Below are 21,848 nucleotides of genomic sequence, written 5' to 3' on the forward strand. Positions count from 1 at the left end.
GTCATTCCTGAAGTCACCAACTGCTTCTTCTTGTCATTCTAGACAAAGGCCTTATACTACAAATATAAGATTAAAGGAATAAACTTTTCAGCAGTTTTAACATTTATAAAAAAAAGCCTTCCCTTTCGTTCTAAAGCACATATTATTGACTGAAATAGATGCTCTTGGTGTGAGCCTTTCCGGAAGAACTAGCAAACTGAAAACTGAGAACACTTGACTCAGTTACTTTATTAGCAGTTGGGAAGGGGTGAGAGTTAGTATGTATTTACATTTCTTGAATTATTAAGTAAATATATATTAAATGCCCCTCTGGGCCAGGTTATGTGCTAAATGCTGAGGCTATTACAATGTAGCCCCTCACTTAGAAGGGCTCAGTACAATGAAAGAGGCAGATTGAATAAACCTTACAATGTCAGGATTGTACAGCAGCATGGGGTCTGTTTTAGAAAGAAGCATGGCAGGTGCATTGATCAGCTATTGCGACATAACAAAACACCCCCAAACTAAGACTCAGAGCATCAGCCGGTTGCTACTGACTCTGCTAAGAACTCAACTTGGTCCAATCATGTATGTCTGTCTATGGTCCTGTGGTAGATAGACAGCACCAGGTGGGCTTGAGAAGGTCACTTCAGCTGACTTGTCTCTGTTCCACGTGTCTTATTCTCCATCAGGGTTCTTTAGCAATCACTAAATCCAATGTGAGCATGGAAAGAAGCCATCAAGTGACAGGACATCCTCATGGATACAGATGGCTCAGCTGGTGTCATCAATATGGCATCAATATGGCATCAACACTCTACATAGTGTTTGAGTGAGAAATATCCCCCATAGGCTCATGTATTTGAAAACTGGGCCCGTGCTGATAGTACAGTGTGAGAAAGTTATAGAATCTCTCGGGAGGGTGGTGGAGCTTTCCCAGGAGAAAGACATCACTGGGGGAAGACTTTGAGGTTTTATAGGTCATCCCCTCTCTCCTTCCTGTGTGCAGACGAAATGTGATCTCTGTGCTCCCGACTAACAGACCAGCCTCATGTTCATGCTGCCATGACTTCCTCACTATGATGGACTGTATCCCCTCTGGAACCATAAGGTGAAGTAAAGTCTCCGCTAAGCTGCTTTTAGTCCTGGTGTTTTATTAGCAGCAGAAAAATAACTAAAACGCTCTACACGGTAGGAATGGGATAAAGGATATATTGTACTATCTCCTTTTACAAAGTATGGGCAAGTAAAGGATGGTCCAGGTATACGAGGAATTGAGTGGGCTTAGATTCAGCTCCATAGAAGGGCATTTGCCCTGAATTTAATCTTCAGCACTAGGGGGAAAAGGGAAATAAATGAGAATATAAATACCATTTTCTCTACTGCAAACAATAGATTGCAACAAAAGGGGGACAGGGAAGCCAAGAGACCCAGAACTAGCACAGATGTATAAGTAACGAAAGTGTGATGACTTGTGTTGAAATCAGATCGCAGTAGCAACGAAGTTAAAGAAGAACCGAGAGGCATTGTGGGAGCAGAATCTGTAAGAATGACGAATGAGATCATGGGGAAAGAAAGAGAAGCACCACGTGTGACCTTGGATGTGTGTGCTAAGTTAATACAGTGCTAGGAGCCAGGTCGGAAGAGGAAGGACATTGGAAGGCAGAAGGGAAAGAAAAAAAAAATGTGTTCTGGTTTCGACGAGCTGACTTAGAGGGACCTGCAAAGGTGGGAAGGGCTAACAGCCTGTTAGAAAGAAGAAAATCCCCGGCCTCACAAATACTGCTGAGAGTAGCTGTGGAAAAGTGGAAAGGGCTATGAATATGGAGCTGGAACTGTGGAGGCTCAGTTCTTCCCCTTGCTAACTGTGTGGGAACATAGGATAAAAGAGACTTCGATAAGAGAGGAGAGGGAGAGAGAGAGAGAGAGAGAGAGAGAGAGAGAGAGAGGAGAGAGAGGAAAATACTGCAACATGGAGAGTTTCCAACTGTCCACTTGCTGAGGACTTCAAATTCTCTTCTTTGCTTTGACTTTAATGCCTCCCCATCCCTCAGCTCGCATACCCTTGTTCGTTGTTTTGTGGTTGTTTTTTTTTAAACCAGCTGTGCCTACAACATTCTCAGGGGTAGAAGACACATCTGCACACAAAGATACCTGCATTTCATCTACAGGTTTTTAAAGCCATCAGGGACTTTATATATGTGTGTATATCAATGAGCCCTACTCAGACATGCTGCGACTGTGCTTTTCCTTTAAACCTTAAGTTGCTAAATTTAAAGATAACCCTATTTTGCATTTTTATTAAGACTTATTTTTGCATTATCATTTCATCAGAAAAAAAGAAAACTTTAGTCAAATAACTTTTAGATGTGATTTCAAAAGGGTGAATGTGACTTGATTGGATTCCGATGTTAAAAAGTTTTCCAAAGAAATGCATATATATACAATTTTATGTGAAAAGTGTGTGAGAAGCAGAGGGATGACACACGAGACATTGACTCCATAGACCCACTTCAGGAATACATCTACTACAGAAAGGTAATTTAACTTGAGTGCAAAGAGACTACAGAATGAATGAGCAGCCTTTGGAGTAGCCAAGCCAATTCAGGCCAGTCCTATTCCTGAATGGAACTAAAATGGAATGTGGTTCAAGGGGACAGAAAGATGGAAATTGAATGAGAGAACAAAAAGACACAAAAGAACTGATATGGGGGGGGTCTGTGACATGTGATGTGACTGGCACCCATTTATGACTGGGATAAAGAGCTGAGCGAAAGCAGAATCCTCAGACACTGAGAGCTGCCTGAACTGACCCTTGGGAATCATCCTCAATATCTTAGCCTTTGTGACTTTCCTTTGATGGTCCCTGGACCTTCCAGCTTCCTCTCTCTACTTCAGCCAGAGTTTCCTGGCTTATTGTCCTCCTGGTCCTCCACATTTCAGAACCAGGGAAGGTATCAGGAACACTGTGGGAGGAAGAGAAAGCATTTGGTTCTCAATGCTGACTGTGCCTGAGTGTCACCAGGGAAGTTTTGTCAGCCTCATTGTTTGTTTTTAATATATCTGTCCTCCTCCTCCAACAGAGAGAGGACAGATATATTAAATTCCTTGGCATCAGAGTCCAAGTCTTAATGCATGTCTGTGGAGACAACGGTGAGGAAAATCGACATTTGTTTTGAGGATGATTTTAATGAGTCCAATAATGATTGACACCTCCCTACAGAAACACGATACACAGGCCACAGAAAGGTCATGCATTTCTCCTCCAGGTGGCAGCTTAATGACTTTTTGAAAGCTGCCACTTTCAAGAGGCCACACATATTATCTGCAGACGCCACACAAGAATACGTTAGTGATTCTCCCTCTGTCTTTCCACATCTACTCAGAGGTATGCTTGGGCTGTGACTTGGTAACATTTGCCGTGGGCCATGTTCCAGAAAAGGGACATTAGGCTTCTGCTTTCCCATTTAAATGCACCATCATGAGGATGACTCTGTAAGCAGGAAAAACATCCTAATAGTTTGTGAGTAGATAACGGTCAGTTGTTCATGGGCATTGTTGGGCACACACACACATCTGCAAAGGTAACTGCAAAGACAGACCCTCCCATAGGAAGGAGAGTGATGCTGAGCAAAATGTATACAAACCAAAAAGGGACTTTGAGCCTTCCTGTTCTGAAGGCACGTAGTAAACATGGGAAAGATTTGGTGGCTCAGTCTCCTACACATTCAAAGCCCAAAATGATACTATGGCCCAAGTTCCCCTCTTACATTAGCAGTTTAAACCATGCAGTATGGTTCAAGGTTAAGATTAACCAAGATATTATTATCAAGCAGGATATTCTAAGTGCTTAAAGGTTGATGTCCCAAAACCTGTCAAGGGACAGAAAATAGTTTAGGATACATAGTTACACCTTGGCTGCCAAGCCTGACATTTTCTGCACATAAGGGTACAGACTGGGGTGCACTTTTGGGGCCATTCACCAGACAATCACATCTGTCTATCAAGAAAGCTCTAGTCCAGGACCCTCCCCATACTTCATTCTAACAGTGAAAGCCCAAATCTAGTCATGTGTCTTTTCCTTCTTTCTATTTCATGTCTAACAAAAAAGAAAAACCTACTTGATTAGTTAGTTTAACTAGTTAGTCTAACGAAAAGAAAATACATGCAATAAAAAGCAAAATGCATATGCTGGAAAACAGGGATGAAAAACCCACGAGCTTCAACATTGTTAGGCTGCTTAACTTTCAATGAGACTTCCTGAAAAGTCAAGAAATACCTTTAGTCTTGAACCCATCTTGAGCTTTTAGGATTCTTTCCTCTTCTCATGTACTTAGATATTAGATAGATAATGGATGAATGGGGATAGATAGATAGATAGATAAATAGATAGATAGATAGGTAGATAGATAGATAGACAGACATATGTGTATATATATATATATGTATATATAATATTGTGGGATGATTTTAGAGATCTCACATGCAAGTTGAAATGCATTTACATGACTCTAAAAAGAAGCTAATGTGTGTCTACACATGGATCTCATCTGTCAGATTACATTATCTATAAAAATCTCCCTGTTATTTTTCTTAACACAAAACTCTAAAGACCTCTAGCTGTCTTTCTGCTGCCTACTTTAAAATCCTTGCAAATTAGGTCTGTGCTCTTTGATTCAGGTCGAGTTCTTGGCGTCTGTATTTAATACTTTCACCAAAGGGCAAGAGCAGCTTCTGAATTGCTGAGAATCCTTTCTTCTCGTGGGTGAAGAAGAAATGAATCTGCCCAAACTGAACAATAGCCAAAGGTTTGCTTCAGCCTAGACTCTCCAACACTGTACCCAAGCCCATGTCAAAGTTATACGGCTGCACACCACAGGAACAGGTTAACAGCATGATTACAAAAGCTCTCTCAGGAGCTGCTGGGCCCATAATGCACTTCTCCCAAAATGGACATGTACATCTGTTATACACTTGCAGTGTTTATTCACTTGCTAGCTACTTAAACTGCTAGGCATATACAGAGTTAGGGCATATAGAGTGGGCTGGGTAGGAAGTAGTGAAGATACTGTGATCTGATAAAACAGGGTTTTCAAAATGTACTCAAGTGAAAAGTACTTGCAGTCCCATAGAACTGCTTAAGATTTGAGGCGGCTTAATCTCTTCATTCTCAGAACATTAAGATAGTGCTGGGGATGTCTTTCTGTATGCTGTGAATATGTTGCTCTGATTAATTGATAAATAAAATGCTGATTGGCCAGTAGTCAGGCAGGAAGTATAGTATAGGTGGGATGAGAAGAGAGGAGAATTCTGGGAACAGGAAGGCTGAGTCAGGAGTCACCCAGAGACAGAGGAAGCATAATGTGAAAGTACCAGTAAGCCACAAGCCATATGGCAACTTATAAATTGATAGAAATGGGTTAATTTAAGATATAAGAACTGGATAGCAAGGAGCCTGCCATGGCCAAACAGTTTGTAAGTAACGTAAGTTTCTGTGTGTTTACTTGGGTCTCAGTGGCTGTGGGCCCAAGTGGGACTGGAGAAAACTCCAGCTATAAGGTAGTGATGTCATGAGCATTTTTTGTGTTGGGAATACCTAGCTCCATGAAAGGAATAGAGAGGCTATTTAATGTGGCCTCTGTAACAAGGAATCTTGAGAGCCAATAAGAACAATGGAAAATAAATACAAGAAAGATGAAAGATATTCCTTATCCAGACCCTGGATATTGCTGAGGATGCTCTCTTTGAGGTCCTCACCCCTTTTCCCAATCTATGCCCAAGAGTCTTGCACTTTTCCTCATCCTGTTCCTTCCCCCAAACCTTCTGATAAAATCCTGTCCCCTTGAAGTTTATGTTCAAGTGGAAATATAACCGACCATTAATATAAGCAAATACAAATTAAGCATACAAGAAAGTCATGGAGTCTGTAGAGAACAAAACAAGGCAAAGGCATGAGAAGTGCCAGGGTTCTGTGGAAAGTGTTCCTGTCCCGTGTTCCTTTCATCTTCCTTGGCACTTCTCACCTATTCAGATGAGCTGATGCCCCTTGATCTGTTACTGGCATAAAGCGGAGCGTAGTCCTTTCTTCCTTTCCTTCCCACAAGTGTGTACCACGTCTCGATAATAAATAATTTAGTGGAGGCTTCCTATCCATTATTTCTCAAAGCAAAATTTGAAGAACAGCCCCAGAAAAAGTAAAGAACTTGGCTAACTACTAAATAAGAAAAGAGGAACCTTGCAGCCAGGTCTTCTGAAATCAACCTGCATAGACATGCGTTTACACTGTCACTCTCACTGTGTGACACTCAAAAGAAAAGCTAAGGGTGTGAATGCCAGTCCAAGCAGAGATGAATGGCTCAGGAAAACTGGCAAGGGAATCATTTCTGAGGGCCAAAGGTAAATATTTGGATGCATACTATGGGTGCTCCAGCAATAACTGCACAGATGTATCACATGCCCGTGCTAAGTCTTCATTTACTTTGCCGGCAAATAAGGTACATTAAAGTCAAATCAATGTGCAGGGCAGGCTCAGGAATAAATATTTGAAGTTGAGGACATATATCATATTAATAAGTGCCTCTTGGGCCTATTAGCTTTAATATGGGCCTAGAAAAGAATTACTAAACCATGTGGAGGAAGAACTAAAGAACATAAAAAGCATAAATAAAGCACATTTAAAACCAAGGGCAAGACTAAACAGTGTTATCATTACCTTGATGGTAAATTCAGCAGGACAAAGCAAGTGTTCATCCCAAACCCTACATTCCTTCTAAGCCGCCCTCTAGAAAGCAATGGTGATGGAACGGGTCAACACAAAACTTAATCACTTCCGATCCTGACTCTGTCACTTAGCAGTTTTGTGACCTTTATCTATAAAATGAAGTTAACAGTTTTTACCCAGAGGGCTTAGAATTGCATAAGACTGCATTCAAGAGCGTGGCAGAAATCAAGTGGCTGATTCTGCTAGGGCGCTTGCAACAGCACTGATCAGAAATGCAACTCAAGCCGGGCAGCGGTGGTACACGCCTTTAACCCCAGCACTCGGAGGCAGAGCCAGGTGGATCTCTGTGAGTTCAAGGCCAGCCTGGTCTACAGAGGGAGATCCAGGGCAGGAACCAAAAGTACACAACCAAAAGTTGTATCAATCAAACAATCAGGGCAATGCTTTAAATACTGTTTGGAAGCAAGCATAGCACTGCCTCCAGGTGCAAGGCCCTCAGACACCATCTTCTGACAATGCTCTCATCTGCATCAGCTTGGTCCATGGATTGCCACTTCTCTCAAGAAATAAGATGGCAGCTGCAATCTCCCCTCTCAAGTTCTCATGGTTGCAGAGTTCCTTCACCACAACTCCTCACAATGCCTAAATAGGGCCTCGATTAGATCTCAAAAGGATGGAGAAGCCAAGGAAATGCCATGTTCTGATTTGCACAGCTTTGGATCATCAGCCTCATTCTGGAGCCAAAGATGATGCAACCCTCAATCGATTTCGACAAATGGAAGGGAAGGAGAGAGAAGTGATGTCCTGGGGGGGTCCCCAAAAAGCCCAAGTGAGGAGCAAGAACACGAATAGTTAGTAAGTAAGTAAGTAAGTAAATAAATAAATAAATAAATAAATAAATAAATAAATAAATAAATAAATCCAGAAGCACAGGGTTTCCATTTACATTGATTACATCTAAATCTGTTGGGTTGGGGATGTTGACCTGATCAAAAATCAAATGCAGAACATAGCTCCTTGCTAACCATGTTTTCTGAATAATGTTTCTTTTTTCAGCAGGAAAATGTAATAATAACCTTGCTGGTTTCTGTGAAAACAGAGAGCCCTCTCAAGCTTGTGCTTCAGAAAAAAAAAAAATCATTGCTATGAAAAAAAAAGCATTTTTTTGCTTGACTCATGAGCTGGGAAGAGGATATTGGAATATTAATATTTAGTGCATGTACCTAGTGATGACCCTGTATGCATAAATGTGCCTTAGCATCTCTATTTATACCTACATCAAGAAAAATATTAAATTACAATGTACCGCTGTGAGGAGATGAAATGAAACACCACACATATATTAAACTTAAAGAATAGAGATGAACCCACAACACAAGAAAATTTGGAATCTCACAGACTCTGCCTCCCTTAATGTGGGTCTCCGTGCTTTCCTGTCTGTTTCTATTGATGAGGTGTGAACTTAGTGACATAAAATTAATAGCTTTTTTTACCTTTTGCTCTGCCTAAAACAAGTTTCTCCCAGCTAAAGCCAAACATCCTCTTCTTCTACCATCCTATTATTCTCTTTCTTCACAAACTAGTCCAAAGCATTGTGTCTACATGCGCGCATGGATTCTGCTTTCTAATGCCATACTACATCCATTAAATAGTTCACCCAAACCGAGCGTCTGTTTCTACCACTGAGACACCACCTTTCCTAGTGAGCTCTTTCCATTTCCAACAGGCCCTTCCTAGTCTTTAAGTGTTTAAAATGCCTATGGCATCCCTTGCTAAAACCTCTCCTTCTTCCCTTGAGTTCCGTTTCCCCAGCCTCAGTCTTCACTGGCTACCAGCATCCTTCATAGCATCAGTTTCTGTCACAGCCCAGCTCCCCCTCTGCCTACCTACACTTCAAATTTCTTTGTCCTGGACTGGCTCTCCTCCACATTCTCCCTAACTTCTGTCTTCACTGTCCTCTGATGTTTTTTGATGCTCCCTAAATAGTTATCTTCACTTCAGAAGCCAAAGCTTAAGTCTACTGACTCCCCTACAGGAAAACGGTCCATACTGGAAAGAGAACTAGAAAGAGGCGTGGGAAGTAGCAGTATCTAAAAGATGCATAGAGGTAGAAGAAGACACAGAAAGTTCCTGGTTAGTGCTACCAGCATACTCAGGGGTGAGAGGGATGGTTTTTAAGACTTGGGAAAGCTTAGGCTATTTGCCCAAGGATGGAGAGGAAACGTTGCATTAGAAATTTTTTAAAGGAGTTTTTTTTTTTTAATTCATTTTACATGCCAATCACAGATTCCCCCTCGCCTCCCTCTTCCCGCCCCTCCCAACTTCCCTTTCCCAACCCCCCCATTCTCTCCTCTAACAAGGAAAGGTCTCCCATGGGGAGTCAGCAGAGCCTGGTCCATTCAGTTGAGGCAGGTCCAAGCCCCTCTCCCCTCCCCCTACCTCAAGGCTGTTCAAGGTGTCCCACCATAGGTAGTGGGCTCCAAAAAGCCAGCTCATGCACCAGGGATAGATCCTGATCCCACTGCCAGGGGGCCATTTAAGTAGATCAAGCTACACAACTGTATCACTTATGCAGAGGGCCTAGTCCAGTCCCATGGAGGCTCCAAGGCTGTTGATCTAAATTTCATGAGTTCCCACTAGTTTGGTTTGGTTGTCTCTGTAGGTTTCCCCCATCATGATCTTGATGCCCTTGCTCATAGAATCCTTCTTCTCTCTTCGACTGGACTCCTGGAGCTCAGCTTGTTGCTTAGCTGTGGATCTCTGCATCTGCTTCCATCTGTTACTGGATGAAGGCTCTGTGATGACAGTTAGGGTACTCACTGATATAAGTGCACTAGAAATTGGGGAGAGAAGAGAGTATTAACTGTGAATAAAATTTCCACCCAAAATTTCACACAAAAGCATGTTTTAATAGAATACAGTGGCATGGTGAAAAACTGACCCATCAAAACCTACCATTGTGTGAGTTTACCCCCTTATTTCTCATACTTTCAATAAGCCTTTATGGGGCAATAGTCAGACTTTCCTCCTCAGCCTTGCATTCATGTGGCTCTCTAGAGGTCTGGTTTCTGTTTCTCTGCCTCTACAAGTCCTAATCTTAGTCCCTTACCCTCTCTGTGTGTTTAAACTCTAGCCATTTCTGAAGAGCTGCTTCAAATTCCATTTTTTTTTTCTTGGTTTTCCCCAGCACCCTGGCTTCCCATTATTTATTCCCTTTATGAAACTTCTGTAGCATCCATACGGCTCTTAATTTCTCTCAGCTAGTATAAATTATTCTTCTGGCCAAATACATATCCCTGCTCCCTAAATCAGCTGGAAGCCCACTCAGAGCTTTGTTCTCCGTCATCAGGAAGATTCCTTCACTCACACCATGGAGCTCTTATACTAGGACAAACTGTGATCATGTGATCATCAGCACATCAGAAGCAGCTGAAGTTGACTCTATGACAAGTAGAGTGAGAGCAGCAGGAGCCAAATCTGACATAAGACACAGAAGACAAATGAGGAGTAAATACAACCCTAAAAGGGACCGGGTCTTTCAATAAATATTTATTGGACAAATGCTATGTGTGGAGCCCCGCCTAAGGCATGAAAGGCCCAGCAGAGTGCAGTGTGGACCTGGCTCCAACCTTGTGGAGTCTAAACATTTCAGATGCAGCAAGCAGGCCAGGGGGATTGGGAGACAGGACTCTCAGCCTACAATGAGAGGATATTGTATGCTCTGTTCTTTATGGTTTGGGAATATCTGGGGCACAACAGGCAATAGGGTAGGGGCTAGGAGTAGGGTAAATAAAGGAAGAGAGGAGAGGAATAAAACAGGAAGAAAAGGAACTCAGGAGAGACATAATCTGAGTCTAGATACCTCATCTATACCTACTAATTTATCTTCAAACCATATAAATCCCCTTTTACTAACTACCCAAATATTACTGATGGCATGATTAAAAACTACTAGTCCAAGACAATATTTAGTTCGCTTATTCTCAAACAGGTGACTGTTGTTTCTACTACACTCAAGACTCAAGATGTTGAGATGGGGTCATAGATATCCCAACGACCTCAGAAGGCCTGAAATCTGATAGTGGGATTTATTTTCTGATTATTGCAAGGAGATAAATAACTGCATGTGGTTTTATGTTGTGATTCAAAGAGAGAGAGAGAGAGAGAGAGAGAGAGAGAGAGAGAGAGAGAGACTTGAACTAAATAACTCTACTTGCTTCTTTCTCTCAGACTCTGGACCTCACCAGATGAGGGACACTTGCTGAATATTCAAGTCCCCAGGAAGGGAAGACCAAGACAGGGAAGTAAGTCACTTCCACGTCAACACTCAGCTACCACATCAACACGGAAAGCTGCATCATGCGCCACACTATTTGTCATTTTAATGCAGTCATAGAAGCACAAGATTACAAAGTTAAATTTATGTAAATCAGGTTTGGGGGATCACAGGCACAGACTGTGGGGGCTGCCTGCACTCCCAGTCTCTCCAACAGAAAAGCAAATGAAGGAAATTTTTTTTTTTTTTTTTGCTGTATTTCCTTCAGTCCATTTTGAAGACATAAAGGACTCCATTAGGAGACTTTCTTCCCCCAAAGACTTTAATCTGGAAAAGATGGGGAGGAAAGAGAAGCCTGTGTTCCAAAGAGGCCACCTTGGGAGCCAGCCGAGGAATGTTCCTTCTGGTTCATTGTCTATTCGGCAAGGCTGGTGGTATTTTTGTTCCCAACTGATTAATCTATCAAGCCACTAGTGTTTTCCAGGAAGCATAGACAACTCAGGCAACCCTTATGAGAATGATGTCCCTGCATGATGAATCTAACATTCATTTTCATGGATGGCAGCATGACTAATGGCCGTGCCTCACATTCCTATAACAATTTACAGTTTCCAGACCACTTTCACATTCATCATCCCATTTGATTCTCCTGACAACCCTGTGAGGTCTGCAGGGCAGGAATTAGTGTCCTTATATTTCAAATAAGGAAGAGAAGCTCAGGGCTCACAGGAGAAGCTGCCTTCCCAACCTAGTAAGTGGCGAACCCATGGCTCTAGCTCAGACCTTCTGATATTGATTTCAGTGTTCCTCCCATAGGCAATTTCCCCAAATTTGTTCTAAAGAACCATGACCTTGAGTTATGCCAGAAAAACAAAGTCATCCCACATTCTGTGTCCCTTGTGTCATTGCCATTGTGTTGCAGTATAGGAAACAGAACCCATTCCCAGTGATGCAAGCAGAAAAGAAAGTTAATGTGAGAGACAGCAATTGCAACATTTGTTTTTGTTGTTGTTGTTGTTGTTGTTGTTTTGAAAGAACTGGAGAAGCAGAAGTTAGAGGCTCTCCTGAGCTGTTCTGCTCAAGGGTCCCTCATGATAGCTGCAAACAGAAGTCTGGAAGCCACTACTGCTGTCACCCGAAAAATTAAAACTGTCTCTAAACAATGGCACCTATTTCCAGCATCAGCAGCGCTCAGGGAGAGAGCCTGTCTCTCACTTCTGCTTTCCAAATCCCATGTGAACCCAGGAGATTGGTAAAATCAGAATTCTCACTCAAAACCTTAGCTGTCAGGGAATCTGGGAAATGTGCTTCGGGAAGAAAGCAAAAGGCTCGCGGGGTCGAAAGAGAAGCCAGAGCATAGAAATGTACTTTTGAGATGCAGCGGGGATGAGGCCGACGATCGTCATCTTTTATCGTTCCCCTTTTAAAAATGCATAGCGCTCATTAACATTTTCAGGCTATTAAAAAAAAACCTGCAGTAAAGGAAAACATTAAACTTTAACCTTGCTAAAGTCAGCTTTTCCCAAAATCATCTGGCCATGCAACGCTTTACCCAGCAGCCCCTCGTTAAAGCGGCACACACCCTGAGGAGTGTTGTGCTCCAGCAAGCCAGAGTAGACGTCATGCGTCACGCACACGTGTGCCCTCACATGTCAATCAGGCAGCCTGGGAACGTAGAATCACCATACATCTGCTGCATGCCTGTGGTGGAATTGGGGCAGCTACCATGCAATGGACATAGAGTACAGAATCCTTTTTTTCTTGGGATAATTAACATAGCTTAGTAAACCCCATTTCCATAGGCCCCAGAAATTTAGACCACGAGAATGAATACGCAGTGGCAGAAGCATTAGGTCTAATGACCGCTGTAGAAGAGAAGCCATCATGTGCCACTGAGGTTCAAACTCAGATGATGGAGATCTTTTGAAACAATTTAGTTTTTGGTAAATGAAAAACTTCCTACAGTCCCCTCCACTTTCCTCTATCCCTATTGGCCCAAATCACAAAGCTGTTCTCCATTGGCCCCATAGAGACACTAAGTCTAATACCCAAAGGAGGGTAGATGCCGGCAGAGAAGACTTTGTGGAGATGTAGAAAGGTAAGATTTAGGCTGAGCTGTGAAGACCGGGAGGGACAGCCTCCTGAGATCTGAAGAGAACATTTGTGCTAGTTACTTCAGTAAGCATGGTGCAGTTGAAGCAGTGGTGGGTGGTGGCGCTAAGTCAACCAATGAGTACTCTAAATGTACTTCATTGCAGTGCAGAAATTTCCAGTAAGACAAAAGGCCTGCTAAAACGAGAATACTGAGTTCCTGAGTAAGTGAGACAACAGATGAGGCTGGTCTCCAGTGTGATCTAGAGGATAGAGTGCATCCTTCCCTAAAGCAAAGCATAGGAGAGCCCAGCGGACCCCATTTTATTCCTTAGATATCCCCATATTGGAGCCTCCAGGGTGAACTGTTCCTGTATTCAGACTCAGAGAGTATCATAAAATGTTAAAACACAATTCACATGCATCCAAATTTGGAAACCTTATCTCACACCATTTTTTTTTCTTTCCTGTTTTCATATATTGACAAAACCTTACAACTATAGGTTATTGTTGGTTATTTTTTTTTAATATATTCAGTGAGAAATGAATTTTCAGGAGGACTTTTCAAAATCCCAATGAGCGTTAATTGGAGAACATAAAAATGAAGGGATATTTTAAAAAGGAGCATCCTTACCTAAGGCCATAGGAACTGGCTTTGGGGAACGGAAGAGAAATTGAGATAAATGAAAAACAGCTCGCTACAATATTTTCATACCATGTTATTAGTTCACTACAATATTTTTATATGATGTTATTAGCATCATTTCCAAAGACATCACCATGGAATATGAAACTACCCACTGTTAATGTTGTCTAGCTGGCTCTGCAACCTAAACCTCTCTGGGAAGAGACTTTTTCCAAGAGCTACCATGCCATCCACTGGGTTAAAAATGGACAGCTGGACTGGATGTAGCTCAGTTAGTAGGATGCTTGCCTAACGTGTACCAACCATGATGACACACACATGGAATCCCAGTAGTTGAGAGGTGGAGGCAAGAGGAACGGGGAGTTCAAGACTAACCTGGCATTCATGAAACCCTGTCAGCAACAACGGGAAATTAATGTTTGTTCTCTGAACATATATTTTCTTCTGAACCAATGTCCAAGAACTAGAGTCCTTGTAATAATCAGAAGTCACACCCTAACCCTTCAGTTGCTGATAGGATGATCAGGGTACAGAATGCAGATTGCTGACTCCACGGGCCTGTGTGGAATATAGCAAGAACCAGTGTTACTCAGATGTCAGCTCTTTGGACAGGCTACAGAATGGGAGGGGAAAAAATGCCCATTCTGCTCCAGATAGGCGTGCAAAAGATGAAGTGCAAAAGAATAAACTCCAAAACACTTCAAATCTTCCCAACAATAAATGGACTTATGAACTGGACTGACTATTCTCAAAGGAAGAACAAATGGCCAGTAAGCATTTTCTATAATATTTCTCTGATTAACCACCAGAGAAACACAAATTAAAACTATTTTGAAATCCCATCCCACGTTACCTCAGCCAGAATGTCTAATATCAAGAAAATAAATAAAAAATGCAGGCAAAAATGTGAGAAAAGAGGAGGCCTTATTCACTGATGGTGGGAGTATAATTAATTATAGCCACTGTGGAATCACTCTGAAGGTTCCTCAAAGACAAAACTTCCACATGACCCAGCTGTACCAATTCTGAGGATATACCCAAAGAACTCAAAATCCTACCACAGAAATACAAATCCACGTATAATGCAGCATTATTCAGAATAGCTAGAAAGTGGGACCAACCTAGATATTCACCAACAGATGAAGGGGTAAAGAAAGTCTATTCCATATACATAATGGAATTTTATCCAGTCATTGCAAGAAAATTATGCAACTGCAAGTTATTATATTAAATGAAACAAGCCAGACTCAGAAAGACAAATATTGAATGTTTTCTCTCATATATAGATCCTAGATTTTAATTTTTATATGTATATACGTGTGTGGATTGGGGCATAGATCATGAAACTGCAAGAGAACCATGAGAGTGGGGAACAGTCTTAAGGAAAGGTCAGAGAGGGAAAAAAAGAAATGAACAGAATGCAGATACATGATGGGACAAGAGAAGGAAGGTGAGGAGAGAGAAGAGGAACCAGGAGGAAGAGAACAAGGATTAGGAGGCACAAAGGAAGAGGAAGAACATAAACCAAGTGTGCACTGAAATCCATCCAATTTATTTTATTAAAAATAAAATAAAATAAAAGGGCGATAGCTCTGCTCATTTCACAAATATGTGTTGTGCAGCTCCTGTGCAGTAAGGTGGCTGCTGAGACACAATGGTGCACAGAGAGACTCGTTCTCCCCTTCAGGAATCTACAATCAAGCACAGGAGTCAGCTGAGGAGGAAACAACCCAAGAATACACCAGTGTGAATGGTGGAGAACAAGGAGGCAGAATCCCAGGAAGAGAGGCTCTCTCCAAAGAACACACAGTTGAGCCGAAACTCTAAGAGGGCTGGGTGTTCCAAGAGGAAGCCGCTCCTTGAAAGTGAAGGGAAAGAATCTGACATTCTTCATAACCTAAGATGAAGCTGATGTGAGCAAAAGTAGAAAGGAAAGATCGGCAGGAGAGTCACGGTGGACAGTCTCAGTTTCATCCCAGGAGTGAGGGAAAGCTGCGTTCTTGAGCTCAGCGGATCTGTCTTAGCTAGGGTTGACTATGGCTCGTGAAGAGACACCGTGACCTTCATTTCTTTATAATGCTTATAAAGAAAACATTTAATTGAGGGTGACTCGCTTACAGTTTCAGAGGTTCAGTCCATGATCATCATGAAGGGGACCATGGCAACACGCCAGTAGACGTGATGCTGAGAGTAACTACATCTTGCAGGCAACTGACTGTCACTTTGAATGAAGCTTGAGAAAACAAGACCTCAAAGCCCGCCCCCACAGTGACACACTTCCTCCAACAAGACCACAGCAACTCCAACAAGGCCACACCTCCTAATAGTGCCGCTCCCTTTGGGAGCCATTTTCTTTCGAACCGACACAAAGTCTTGGCAAGACAGCAAATCCTGGATGGCCTAAGCAACACACAATCATGCCTCTAGTGTGTGGCTGAGAAAGTCCATGGTCAAGGCTCCTGACAGTTTGGTTGTAGGGCAGGGGGTCTTCATCGATAAATAGACATAGAGAGAGAAGCAGCTCTCTGGCATTCCTTCTTGTTAAGGACTCAGAGAATCAGATGAAGCCCCAACCTTCTGGCATCACTGAACGCAAACTGCTCTCACACAGAGCTTCGTTCCAAGCGCATCTCCGTGGAAAGTTGGGGCTTCCACATATGAATTTTAGGAGGACGCAAACATTCCGGCCATGGGACGCCTGCAGAAGAGAAATGACACCTTGTAGCCATGTGTGTTCGGTTTTTGTGTTTTGTTTTCCTGAAGATCGTGTTGACCGCTCTGTGGAGGGCGCTGCGTAAGAGCAAAGAGAGCTCACGACACCAGAAAGTGCAGGCACTGAGCACACAGAACTCAGGCCAAGGCGGTGGAGGTGTACAGAGGAAAACACGGAGCGAGAGTCAGCAAAAGTTCTTCAAGCACTTATATACTGTGTAGAGAAAAGAGAATGGATAGTATCTTATTATTAAAAAGGAAAATTGTAGTGATGGTTCTTCTGTAGGACTCGTAAAAAGAGTATCAGTAAGTCACTTGAGGGGACGACCCGTGGGTCACTCTACGGTGGCACAGCCGAGGTGTCTTGTTTATTAGCCTGCCTTCTTGTGTTGCCATTGTCATCCATAATCACAGGAAAGCTCCAAGGTTCCGCTAAGACGGGCAATTAAATACACGAATGTCGACTGGGGTCTGTATCAGGGTCCTATTGCCGTGTAACACAGAACAACAAAAATCAACAATTTAAAATTACACCTGTTTAGTTTTGTCCTGTTTAGTGTAGATCAGAAAGCCAGGGGTGGCTCAGCTGAGTCCTTCACGGTGTTGTAGGAGGAAATCATGGAATCTGCTGAACGGGGCTTCTTTCTAGAGCTTGGGGATTTTATTCAAACTGAGTTGCTGTCACTTATATGACTGAGGCTTGGGTTATTTTGTTGGTGGCCAGCCGGGAACCGCTTTCATATCCTAGACACTACCTGCAGCCCTCCTTTGAAGGGCTCACTAAGTTAGGTCAGGTATACCCAATAACATCTCCTTTAATTAGATGAGATAATTAGGGACTTGGGTTAGAGATACAAAGCACTTCCTACCATATGACATTACATAAGCACAAGACAGAGGTTCTAGATCCAGGTTCCACCCACACTCAAAAAGGAGCTATTCAGGGGCAAGGGTTACTGAGGATTATTTTACTCTGTCCACCGCAGAATATCATTGTGTCTTTGGCCCTTGAGTAAAAATTCACGGTTTTGTTTTTGTTTAATCATTTACTTAACTTTATTTTATGTGCATTGGCATGAAGATGCCAGATGCCAGGGACCTGGAGTTACAGACAGTTGTGAGCTGCCATGTGGGTGCTGGGAATCAAACCTGGGTCCTCTGGAAAAGCAGCCAGTGCTCTTAACTGCTAAGCTATCTTTCCAGCCCCAAAACTTCATGTTATAATGGTCTTTTGCTATATATTATCTACAATCTCTATTGTAACTGTTAAATACCACAAGGGTCCAAATAAAGTAAAATCACACGCATGTATACACACACACACACACACACACACACACACACACACACACACACACACAGTTGGAAGGATGGCTCAGCTGGCACAGTGCTTGCCATGCAATCATGAGGACCTGAGTTCAATCCCCAGCACCATGAAAAAAGCTCAGCCTGACAGTGCACACTTATAATCCTAGCATGCTGGAAAGGAGGAAACAAGTGTCTCCCTGGGGCTTACAGGATAGCTATCCCAGCCTGCTCACAAGCTCCAGTCCAGTGCAAGACTTCGCCTTGAAAACTAGGGTGGACAGTGCCCCAAGACTGACATCTGGCCTTTACATGTACACACACACACACACACACACACACACACACACACACACACACACACAACATGATCAGTAAGAAAAGAACATGGACGTTGGTCATGCTTATAAGTTGCCAGGTCTCTCTGCAAGATCACAGGCTGTTTGAGATTGTTTGGAATTAATAGTTCTTTGGAATTAATATTCTTCCAACTTGGGATCTTTTCTAGAGATTTCTGCTCTCTACCTTCTGGGGTTTTGTTGTTGTTGGTGGTGGTGGTGGTGGTGATGTGTGTGTGTGTGTGTGTGTGTGTGTGTGTGTGTGTGTGTGTGTGTGTGTGTTTTAATAAAGCACAAAAATACATCCCCCTATGAACTGGAGCAATCCTTGTTTTTAACCACTGTAGGGCAGCAAGCATTCAGGTGTCCATTGATCTCCAAGGAGCACCGAGAATTCTAAGAAGGAGCTTGAGGTAGATAACGGTGGCAAAGAATGTACTAGAGGTTCCAGAAAGGCACTGAGGAAAGTGACCTTAAATAGGACATGAGAGATAAAGAGCCAGGAGATGTACTTAGCTGGGCTTCCCCGTTTCCTCCTCATCCTTTCCAAAGGATGTTAAGATTAAACCTAAGTGTCTGTCGTATGAGTAGAGACTACAAAGGAGAATGATCATCTTCCCTCAGCTGGGGATCCTGCCCAGGGACTGTGTTTGACGCCAGCGTCAACCTCTCTCAGCACCCTGGCATGTGGGGCTTAGGAAATTATACCCCAAAGAGCCATGGCTTTAGCCTGCCTAGAGGCCCTGGGACCTTCCTCCCAAACAAGGTTACTCTGATCTTCCTTGTTTACCCACCTCCCAGCTAGAGAGTGGCTTTCAGCAAATTCCCCTTATCTACCTGACCAGCCCCATCAACAGAGAAACACAATTACCCCATCTTCTTACTTACTAAGACAGCATTAGCCAAAAGAAAGAGAGCCGGCCCCTGGTATAGAAGAAACAGTGAAGTCCATCAGCAGACTTCTGTCATGTCCCATTGTCCTCTAGTCCCGTCCCACAGGAAATCATTATGATCCATTGTCTGCCTGCAACCTAAGGAGCTTTGTGGGAGATACTGTGACCTTTGAACCCATCCAGCTTCCTTTAAACAAACAAGCGTTTGCTGTTCCCCTTACATGTCCAATTCTCCTCTTCCCCTATAGAAAAAGGAACATGTGCTTTGCTGAACTGTGCCAAGATAATGGGTATTCCCACTCCTGTGCATTCCCCCATGTTGCAATTTTCCCTTTTTCTATTAATAAATTCATATAACTTGCCTATTATTTAATCTGTCTTTGTCAGTTCCATTCCAATAAACCTCAGAGAACAACAAGAAAATTTCTCTTCACCCCTATACAGGCTACATCAACTCCACAGGCCCCAGACATCTGGCTGGCATCCTCCTGCCTCTTTGTTAGAAAGAATTTTTCTAGCCTCATCACATATCTACTTCTGGCATGGCTTCCACAACCCTACCTCTAGACATCACTCCTAAGAGAAACGCTGAGCTTTCTATACAACGCTGGGCATCGTAGTCTGTGAGCATTTGCTGAGCACTGACTCTGGGGCTGCTAGTAATCTAGAAGAGATCAATTCAAAGCCCTGACCTCCAGGAGCTTACACCCTAGAAGGAAGAGTGAAATAAATTCACATAAAAAATAAAACAGAAACCACACATGTACACACACACACACACACACACACACACACACACACACACACACGCGCGCACAATTTAAACAATGGTAAATACTAGAAACTAAATAAAACCACCTGAAATGAGAGCTAAGAACAGGAGGGAAAATGAGGTGCTTCAGCTGGGTGGTCAGAGGGGGTACCTTCATGGAAATGACATTTGAAGTGACAGCTGAGAAGGGGGCCAAATGTGGGGAGACCTGGAGGAAAGGAGAGGGCAGATATGGCGGAGCTTTCCTGAGTGGTCTTTGAATAGGGTGCCAAGAATCCTGAAACCCTTTCAAAGGCTCTTTCATGGCCTCCTCTTCCAACTCTGGGAGGCTGGACTTTCTCCAGTATCTAACCATGGCAACACAGCGCAGAGGATGAAATCAGGAGACAACAGAAAGCCGGGCATTAAGGAGATCTGCAAAGATGTATAACCACGCCACTCTGCTCATCTAGCCCTTTATCTTGTTTTGAAACGATCAAAGTGGGGGGAAAACTAGATTTGGATAAAGAAATTTTGTTTCAAGAATAAACTATTGCAATAAAGAAAATATTTTTATCTAAGGACCTAGAGTAAATCAAAATTCAACAGAAAAGGCCTTTTCTCATACAGTACTTACTTCCTTTACCCATAAGGGAAGAGCTCCCAAGAATCCCCAGGGAAAGTTAAAACTGCAGATAGCAACACTCCATATGAAAAAGTTTAATGTGTAAATCAGGTGCATTATAAATTAGGCACAATAACAACTAATCATAAAATAGAATACTTATAATGACATGCTGTAATAAAATTGCCATCGTCACTACTCTTGGGCTCTGAGGACATTATTCAATACAACAAGATGTTGTATTGAATACCAGGACCACAATGCCTCCCTCAACTGTCCTTCTAATGGAGGTGGTTAAATATTAACTGAGAGGCACTGTGTCCTGTGTACACTGGGTAATCCCTCCCGTTCAGCCAGCACAGGGTGCTATGAGCTTTCATCATTCTATTCAGGACATCTTGCAAAGTGAAACTCATAAATTGTTTCTCTCTGGAACTTTCATTCAGTATTCCTAGACCATGGTTTAAGCTGAGACTGTAAGCAAAACCTCAGGCAAAACCACAGTGTGCAGAGCTCCCAGAAGCCTTGCCAGGGAAAAAGGGGTGGGCAGATGAGGAAGCAGGTGGCCAAACCATGATACCTAAATCCAGGATGTTTCTTGGAATGGTTCACTGATTCCCAGAATGACCTATTAAAAGGGGAATGTTCCATACTTTAGTGCTTCAGTATTTGCTCAACTTGGGAGAACGCTGGTTTACAGGCCCAAGGGGAGGAGGGGAGTCTAATCAAGATTCGGTCTACCCAAAGTTCACTGGATAACAGGTAGGCAATAGTGGGCACTTGGTCAGATAATATCATCTTGTAGATTATTATTTTTAACTACCTTGATGTAAACTTTATATGATAAATATCAAGAGATAAAATTCCAACACTCCTCGGGGCCCTTGATAGCTTTTAAATAATAACCCAGAGGGATTCTGAGAGCAAAATATTCATCTGTGCTCAAGACCACCAGAACTGTGCCTCCTAGCATAGAGTAGTTAGAGGGCTTAGTGAACATAGAGTTCAATCTTTTTATATGGCAGATGAACTAAGACAGGGTGGCTATCACTGTGCAACCTGCTCGAGGTCTCAGTTAACAAAAGACATCATTAAGATTCAAATGTTGGTCTCCTCACTCTAATCTAATATATTGGACCTTTGGGGCTAAATCCATGTCTTGTAGTTTTGTTTTGTTTTTTTTTTTCACAAACTTCAGAGCACCTGACATCATTTGTCCCTTATACTCACATGACGCTCACTCTGAATTCTTATTGGATGAGTGGCTACAGCCCAGAAAGGGATGTGGAAGGGAAAGAGGGGGGAGGGGAGGAAAGGTAAGAGAATTTTCATAGGCACATGGCTCTGAAAACAATTTAAGTAGTCCAAAAACACCCATCTGTGTGTGTGTGTGTGTGTGTGTGTGTGTGTGTGTGTGTGTGTGTGTGTGTGTGTGTGTGTGTATGTCTTGGCCATTATTTTCAATGCCTGGAGATGCATAAATATGTTGTAAAAAGAAACTCCAAAAATCT

Source organism: Peromyscus leucopus, chromosome 18 (genome assembly GCF_004664715.2).
Source record: "Peromyscus leucopus breed LL Stock chromosome 18, UCI_PerLeu_2.1, whole genome shotgun sequence".
Taxonomy (NCBI): domain Eukaryota; kingdom Metazoa; phylum Chordata; class Mammalia; order Rodentia; family Cricetidae; genus Peromyscus; species Peromyscus leucopus.